Source organism: Wasmannia auropunctata, unplaced genomic scaffold (assembly GCF_000956235.1).
Source record: "Wasmannia auropunctata unplaced genomic scaffold, wasmannia.A_1.0 LD336085.1, whole genome shotgun sequence".
Taxonomy (NCBI): domain Eukaryota; kingdom Metazoa; phylum Arthropoda; class Insecta; order Hymenoptera; family Formicidae; genus Wasmannia; species Wasmannia auropunctata.
Window position 1 is genome coordinate 1,352,890 of NW_012026805.1, and position 9,769 is coordinate 1,362,658.

General features: G+C 30.4%; 1 protein-coding gene across 1 annotated transcript in view; it reads right to left on the reverse strand.

Moving 5' to 3' along the window:
- LOC105448452 (putative fatty acyl-CoA reductase CG5065) overlaps nt 1–7,826 on the reverse strand; it is a 31,146-nt gene extending 23,320 nt beyond the window's left edge. Inside the window, exon 1 of the mRNA XM_011686997.1 lies at nt 7,529–7,826. The gene's annotated coding sequence lies outside the window, so the exon portion shown is untranslated. The remainder of the gene's footprint in view (nt 1–7,528) is intronic.
- Between the last annotated feature and the right edge of the window lie 1,943 nt (nt 7,827–9,769).

The window sequence follows — 9,769 nt, forward strand, 5'->3', positions numbered from 1 at the left end:
TTTAAACTTTTTCTAAGTATAATTATAAAATAATTATACATAGGATAGGGGATAAAAGTAACAATTTGCATTTAAGATCTTAAAATATAATTTCTACGTAAAAAAAACGCCTTTAAGCTGTGTGTCAGCCAATGGTGGAAATATTAGGCACAAGAATAAATATACGAATTTTAACGTACCAAAAATCCATTCCAATTATACACGGTATCTGATAGGTTGAAATTGTTATAAGTATTTATTCCTATTCCTAATCTTTCTTCCATTGTGCGCACGGTCTTAGATAGAATTTATTTGGCTACAAAATTTTCTTGTGTAAGATTTTGTAACGTAACTAGAAAAAAAGTTATTACGGTTTAAAGAATATAATTACTGTTACAATCGTCCCGGGGGTCGAGACGATTGTAACAGTAGAAGGAAACAATTGCACCATATTATTTATAAACAAAATGATAGTTATTGTTTAAGTATTGTTTCACATAAACAATTAAAAATAAATAAACCTATTCTTTATAAAATCCTATTTTTAACTTAAAAATATTATTTAATTATAATCAAATATATTTAAAAAATTAATCTTTAGGTAATAGAATTAAATGAAAATGGCTCTTTTTTTTAATAATTAATATAAAATATTAAAATAAAGGAACAATCACGCATAAAAATCTATTTTCTATTCTGTTTTTTAACAGTAATGTCTACACGTGTAACGTATGTTACAACTGTCCGCATTGATGTTTTGCTATTATCCTATAATGATATACACGCAATAAAACTTACTAGGAATGAAAAATAATTCTGCATACCGTGCATACGTGCATATTTTGCAAAAACCGACAAGATCTTAACGAATCCTAACTAATGAAAAAATATCGATCTATATAGCGTATCTCACCTAGCAGCTACACACACATATTACAGTTTCTACATGTCTAAATATTCGCCATGTTACAACTGTACCCTGTTACTTTTGTCTTTAGGCTATCCTAAGATAATTTTGATTTGCAAAAAATTATATTATTAAGTTATTAAATTACACAATAAAATTGCATTATTAAAAATGAGATAAGAGGTAATTTAAATCAAAGTCGTAATTAATATGTAAATCAATAAACCGAAAGTAAATCAGTATGAAGACCCTGCAAAGCTGAACACATCATATTTATTGTTAAAAGTGTACGTAATTTCATTATTTTACGAATAAATGAAAATTAGGTTAGATTTCTTCCGAAAAGTAACTAAAAAAAAGAAATTAAGTTAATTAAGTTAAATTGTTCGCACTAAGAAGTCAAATTTCTCGCTTTCTGAGAAAGAATGTCGCGGAAGTTATATCCCAATTGAGAGAACCGGCCGCTCGTACAAATCAACGCGTTTCGTCAGCCGCGCCACTGGCATAACGGTACGGATGCTGTTCGTTGATCCCCTAACGGTGCGACCTATTTTTCTTCTTGTACTACTGCCATAGATACATTTCGTTCACGATTCACCGTGCAGCACAAACGATTCGGACTTCGTTTAATGACGTTTGCACAGAACAAAACCATGTGCATTTGGGACGCCGAGAAAGTACGTGAAAGTGCAACCGAGCGAAAAATTATTGCGTGTTGCCTGCTTAAACATCGTATGTTTATTTTTGCATCACTCATGGAGGAAGCGCTGACGTGGAAAAGTTGACAGACCCACGAAGGAGACCATTGAAGAAAAAAAAATGCAATGAGAACAATGAATAAGAATATTGGGAATTTAATGTTGTTGTTTGTAGAGATTTTAAGCAGATAATTAAAAATTAAATTTCGCATCAACGTTGACGGTAAATCAAATCGTATTGTGACAAGAAGCTTTGTATTTTGTGATTGTATCACATAAATTTTGAGAGCTTTTATTATATGAACAAGTATATACAATATAAATTCCAATATTTAATATATATATATATATATATAATAAAATTTAATAACTTTTTAAAAATTATTATTTAAAAATTAAATAATTAGTTAATTTAAAATTAATATAATTATTTAGCAATAAATAAAAGATTACAGAACTCGGAATCTGAATATTTTGATGATTTAATATCCTTTCATTAATTAGCTCCAATTATATAGTATTAAAAATGTAACTATGTATTTAATTTATTTTCTTTACATACAAAAAAACGTTTGAGTGTTAATCACTGTAAATTCGTATTTTAACTTAACTATCCACTGAAAAAGTCTTTAGAAAAGAAATCTTATTAATATTTAAATCTCATTAATATTTTCTTCCAAGTTTTAATATAGCTCTTTTTCTTCTTTTCAAATTTATCTGTTTATCGAAATTTCAGATTTTAATACACACAAGTAAAATTGCAAAAAAAATTTTACGTTAATTACATTTTATCAACAAAATTGATCAAAATAAAATAAGAGATACGTTAAAAATATAAAATTTTAATTAACTGCTGCAAATATCACGCATAAAAACTGAGATCTTCAACGTAGGAATAATAAATTATTTTAAAAGAGAATATTTTTTTTGTAAGAAGCGTAGTCAATTCTTTACCAATTTTTTATGGTGGACAATTTTAACCATCACCACTACCATCACGATTCAGAATTCATTATCAACGATTACCATTAGCCTGACGATCAGAGGAAATCGAACGCGCAACGTTTTAACATCATGCAATTAGCATAACGACGATGAATAGCAACCACTTGGAGCAACACTAGGAGCAACGCAACCGTTTTGAATATCCTCTTATGTAAACTGCGGAGCCGGTCGATTTCTCGCCATGGCCAGTGCGAAGAAAGAAGAGAAAGAGGCACCGCGTAAGCACGTCGAATGTATTTTCTGAAGTAGACGCTATCGTCGAATTATTAGATTTTTTCGTGTCGCGTCGAGATTCGGTCGTTTAAAACATGCGAAATGATTTCTTCCTGATTTTTACGCAGAAACTGCTGTCCGTAATCGATGAACCAGACGATAAATATTTATCTATTTCCTAGTAAATAGTATCACTCTCATTAATTATGTATTTTGTAATGCAGAGGACATTTTGCTATCGCTTTCAATTTCGGCGAATTTGATAATCACATAAATTTGATGTAATCTCTCGTTATCTATAAAAAATTTTAATTATCGAATAAAGCAATTATTCCTTTTTGTTAATTTTTAACATTCTTCAATTTGCTGTTAAATATATGATCCTCGCACTATTAATGAAATTTATTTACATTTATTATTATAATTATATTAATATATGCAGCCGATTGTAAATTGTTGACCAAATTTTACAAATAACAAATTCAGTTGACTTAATAAATAATACAAGAGGCGTGCACAATTAGCAAAACAATTATGTGAATCAAATTAAAGCAATATCAGGAGTAACACATTGTCTCTTTATATACATATATGTATGTATGTCTTATATTTAATGCATGTGGTTTCTTATAGAAACCAAGCCAAGAAGATTGCTTTTATTGAAGTACATGTACAAAATTATACATTAAAATTTTCACAAATAAATATAAAATTACTTAACAGTCATATATAGAATTATTTTGTCAGGACAACAAAGCTCTAACAGAAGTAAGATTAAAATTAAGTGTTCACAAAAAAGGATAGATCACAAAGAACCGAATTTGGAAAATAATTTTGAAAAAAACGTTATTTTTTAATAAATAATACAAAAAATTTTGCATTAAATGTAATAAGAAATATTAAATAGAACAAGAATATTACATCTAAATTATTAATAATAGAGAATATTAATAAATTAGAAAATAAATAGTAAACATTATATATATATATATAATAATAAGTAAATAATGTTCATAAGAAATTTTGTAACTTCATTTCATTCTGCATGAGTACATAATATAAAATGGAATTTTTGTTTAAAAAAAAAACACTAATATTACCGATAATAGAAAAAATGATAAATTTTTGCCGAATAAAGCAATTTACAGCAATAAGGCCTCTTAGGACATAACTTACAATTACTAAAAATTACTAAAAATATCGAGCAACATTCGAAATTCATATAGCTGCTATCTAAAATGTTGAAATGGCTCGACTTAATATTATTCCGTGTGTTTTAACTTCTAAATTGAACAAATATATTTTTCTCGTCACAATAATACTGCTGCTATTCTATTATATTGAACTTAAAAAAAGGTTTGCACATTTTTTAATGCGAACAAAAGAATCGGAGAGAACTTCTATTTACCTACATTTAAATCTAAACGTATGTACTAATTAATTATACATATGTTATTTAATATTATGTCTCGTAATACAACGGTAAAAATTAATTTTAAACAAAAAGATAAGGATATATGGAATCTAATGGCCGTAACTACAACTGTTGTAACGAACACTGTATTAATATCTCTTACAGAAATTTAATACTAGTAGGTAATAAAATTAATTATTTATTTAATACTCAAAATAATTTCCAATATTAAATTGAATTTTTGTAAAGAATTTGCTGTATCAATGTACATACCTCCATTGATATGAATTTTTGTAATAAATACTTTTGCTTTATAATAAAATAAATATTAGTAATCAATAGTTGTGATTTATATTTTATAATATAATTTTAATATTATTTTTGCTAACATTTTTCTGTGCTTAAAAATCTCTTAGAAAAATTTAATATTGTAAGTATTAAAAAAGTTGATTAGTGATTAATTATTTATTTTTATTAAAAGCATTGGCAACAGTGCTTTTAATACTTAAAATAATTAAGCACAAACCAATTTTTAATATTTACAGTATTTAATTTTTCTAAAGATAAACTCATCCTCTACAATTATTTATATACCAAATGTTCCAAAATTCGCATAGTGGAATGCACAGTGCAATTCTCTGTGACAGAAGAGCAATTCTTTTTTCTGGTAAAATTACGCACAAGCAATTTTTTAATAAAAGCAATTAGAAACTAATGAACGAATGTTTATATAAGTGTGACGCGCGCTCGCTGACGCTGTTTTATTATGTATCTAAAAATTTTACGACTACCGTATGCTATTTAAAGATAGCTATTTGCTTGATATAATTTGCTTAATAAGAAAAAATATTCTAATCTTCTGATATCTTTAAAATAATAACTGAAAGTAGACGTGAATAGTCTTATCCAGCTTGCATGAGAAAGTCTTACTCACAGAACAAACATATATATATACAAATAGAAAGCTTGTATTTCGCCTTAAAACGTTTAATTAGCTCTTTCAATGTCGTAGACATCTTTAGAACATTGAAATAACATCTTGAATCTAATTGACTTATTTTACTTTTGACCTTGTTGCTTCAAATATATCAATTATAAAATTTTCTAGATTATTTTCGAGTTCTTGGCCAATAAAATAATAAATAATTCCTTTAAAAAGTAATTTTTCTAGAATTTATGAGTAATGTCAAACAATGAGGTTGTAAATGTAATATTAAACTGTAAGATTAAGTTAAAAATAATTAATAAATTTTTCACGGACTAAAACGCGCGTGTAAGACCCCCGTGCACATCCGCGTTGCTGCCCGTAATTATTATTTTTATTGCGCTTTGCTGCCTCGCAGTTCCAGCATCCCGTAATCTTCACATTAAGCCGCTCTATTAGAGCGTACCGGAACCGCCACAGGTGGTTCCCCGTTACGCGAAAAGTAACCGTTGTCGAATGACACGCCGAATAAAGAGAGGCTGTATCCAGGAGGCGGAGGAAAACGGGGGTGGCTGAAATGTGTACGTGACTGTGTGCAGGCTACGTGTCGAAAAAGATTCCAAAGATATGAAGCGAGAAAAAAATGTGGAGGATGCCAAAATTCGCCAGCGTGACTCTGCACGGACTACCGTTATCGATAACGCCACGATGAGATAATATTTATTACGAACTCACGTACGTAGCGCACGCGATTAGAGTCGTGCAACGTCGTTGGAAACGTTAAGTGCGCTAATTACATGCGCCTAACTCAAGATGTTATATTTGTAAATTCGTAGAAGTTACGAAATCAAAGAGGTTTTCCAACCGCTCGGGCGACAGTTAAACTGTCGATGCCGAATAATATACATTCCTCTTAATCCTAAGTTTCGTAAAAACAGTCGAACCTCGATAACTCGAACCTCTACAACTCGAAAACCTCTGAGACAAAAATTTTGTTCATTCCCTTCCGCTGCACTGCAGAAAATCTCTATAAATTGAAATAAAACGTATCTTAACTTGAATTATTTGTCAAATATTTAAATGTATTATTTTACCTCTGTAATTCGAATTTAAAGTAGCTAGACCTCTACAAGTCGAAGTTCACCTTTATAAGTCAAATTTCTATTGTCGCTGCCTCTACATAATTCAAAGTTGTTTAATCATGCAGAGTAATAGCCTGATATTTTGTTTTATGATTACATTTATTATATGTATGCAACAAATAATTTATTGTCAAATATTGATTTTTTTCCTTTAAAAGCCATTATAATCGGAAAATTGTAAACTCTCGTACAAAGCCTCCGTAAGTCGAATTTTAACTTTGTTTTACTCGAATATCGATAAGTCGTAAATTCTATAATTCGAAGGGTTTTTCTCTTCTCTTGAGATTCGAGTTATCGAGATTCGACTGTATATACCTATACGTATAAAATGTCAAAGCGAATTCTGTTTGCCAATTAATTCTATAACGTCTGCATTTAATACATTTGAAAAAAAAAGAATACTCGAATACATAACTCAGAGAAAAGAAGATAAACGACAACGAGAAAGGAAAGTGGATGCCGGACGTAAACGCGCGCGTGAAAGAGAGAAATCAAATACAAAAACTATGACAAATAAGTGGAATGGTACGATTTAATGGCAAATACTTTGTAACTCCCGTGTTTGTTTGGAAAGGAGAAACGGCATACTTATTTTGCAATTGATACCAAAAAGATATGCTGCAATAGCTCGATTTCCGTTCAGTACTTTTTTCCCTCGACTCATCGGTTTCGATCGACAAAAAGATACGTTGGGTTTTCCGTTCGATTTCACCAAAGGAAGAAAAGAAAAAGAAAAAGAGGAAGACTCTTTTAATTTACTTTAACCGACGTAAGTCTCGGTATTTAATGTCAAAGTTTTTTAAATTATAGAACATACCAGACTTGCGTATAAATAGAATCGGAATCACCGAAAATATAGATTAGATTTAAGTATAAAAGAACAAAATTTTTACGATAAAACACTTTACGTTCTAGCGGCGCAATATATTACTTTTGCGAGATTTATAATTTTTCTAATACATTCTAAAATTTAGCGAAGCGAGATAGCAAGACCTTATAAAATTGCGTCTGTTAAAGGGGTGCGTTTCAACGAGACTTACGCTGCCAAGATGAAGTTGCGTTTCAATCGCTGACGTCTTGCGCCGCGGAAATAGGGAAGTCGACTGGATAACTCAATCGAGGTAACGCGATTAAATGAAGCTATGACTAGGAGAAAAAAAACGCGTGTCGCGGATTCGCTGCGTCGACAGATGCCGCGAATACGTGTCTCGCATATCGAGCGCAATATGTTAATTTTACACTGACCTTATTGAATGCTGAGAGAGATGATCGAACTAAAAGAATCGGATTGCAGCGGCAATGACAGCGGACGAGTAGGCCAGGCAGGCAGGCAGGTAGAGGCAGGCACAGGCAGACAGCCAAGACGAGCGAACGCGCGCTGGCAGGTGCTCAGGCAAAATAGGCAGGCAATCAGGCGGACGTGAATACCGGTAGGTATATATGTAATAACTTTCTCCTCGCGCGCGTGGATCTCTATCGATCCTCTTTTCTGCCTCGGCGACTTTTCACGAGTAAAACAGCCCGCATTTTGTCACTCCGGTCGAGCCGACGCGCGCGAGGTCCCACTTTTCCCACCTCCGTCTTTTCGTACCCCTTCTTCAGTGGCACCTACATCCTACCTTCTGCTTATCTTCCTCCTCCGCCTTCACTACGTCAGCGTTCGTAATATGATAATAAAAAGAAAGGACGAAGAGATGTACGATATCCTCCCTGTTTAAAAGATCCGATAGAATTAGATAAGAAGAAATCTATGCAATTCTATCATGTTTCTGGTTTGTAAATATCAGATTGTTGTCTTTTTTCTCTATTTAGTATATAATTTAAAAGTCACTTTAAGTAATGGTTATCTTTGACCATATTTAATCGAAATTGATATTATTGTACAATATTTTTAGTTTATATATGATTATTATATAATATTTTAATTTTAGAGATTTTGTGTCTTTTATATATATAAATTATTTTAATATTTTTTATAAATATTATAAAATATGTAACAAATTATAATTTTCAGTTTGAATTAGATAACTCGATAAGTTGTATACAAAAACGTATACGTTCCAATTTGTATTTAAGTGTATTTAATGTTTAAGTAAGATATACTATTGAGAAACAATAGAAATAGATAACTTCTCTATAGTTTAAATGTGAGTCCGATAGAAACGATAATTTTAATATAAAACTTGATAAAATTTTAATAAAGTTTAAATCTATTTCTTTATCATTATCTATCGAATCTTTTAAGCAGGGTTAGCTACGATTTATTCGTCGCGAGCGCAAGCTCCTCGAGATTTAAAACGATACCCTAAAAAACGCGCGGAAACAGTCAAATGTTAAATTAGTTATTAATCAGTCGTAATAGTGTAGTTTCTCGGAAATGACCGAAGTAAAATCAGAATTGTCAAAGCTTTTATCGTTGTATCGTAAAGCAGATTGTATTCCAATGGTAATTTGTTTCGTTTAAAATTTGCAAGAATAATCTCGTGCATTAAATGAAAATTTTCCTAGAATATTTCCATTAACTCAGACGCAATTAGCTTATAATCTTTTATTAATGCACAAGGTGAAATTATCGGTTTGTTATTATGGCAAATGTAAATAACCTCATTTTTTCCTATACTAGCACTACAAACGCGCGCTTCGCGCGCGCTATTTAATATTTCTTACTATAATTTACAATTACATCAACCTCAATACACACAATGACACAGCCGCTTACACGAAGTAAACGCAGCGAGACAACCAATCAGCACCGCGGAAAAGCGACAACAAATAATTTCGAGAAATGCGAGTTATTGACTTTACATGCACTTTTTTAAATAGGAAGAGATATACTTCTGCATGGTAGTTAATTCTAACACTATTTATCATAATTATAAATAGCAAAATGAATGTATAAATAGTAGTCAGTATACATATGAATTGAGTAAATTCATATATATACTACGTAACGTAAAATTATATATTATAATTATATACAGTATATTGTCAATGGAGACTTTGTGTTTTAACGTTTGATGTCTACTAAGATAACTTTATCCATTAACATTAGGCGCGTATGATTTTGCAAAGAACAGATTTCGAATACTGACACAAAAATATATATAACTGCATTTTAAACGAGTCCTTCAAATCTATAATTGAAACTTTATTAACGATTAGAAAATAAAATAGGATTTTCAATAGAAATTAAATTTATCTCTATGAGATAAATCTCACGATACAATTCACTCATCTATTCCGAGTTAATTGTATCATGAGATTTATCTCATAAAGATAAATTTAATTTCTATTGAACAATCCTATTTTACTTTCTAATCGTTAATAAAATTTCAATTATAGATTTTAAGGACTTGCTCAAAATGCAAACAGTTATATATATTTTGTATCAGCATTCGAAATCTGTTCTTTGCAAAGTCATACGCCTAATGTTAATGGATAAAGTTATCCTTGTAGATATCAAACGTTAAAACACAAGGTCTCCAT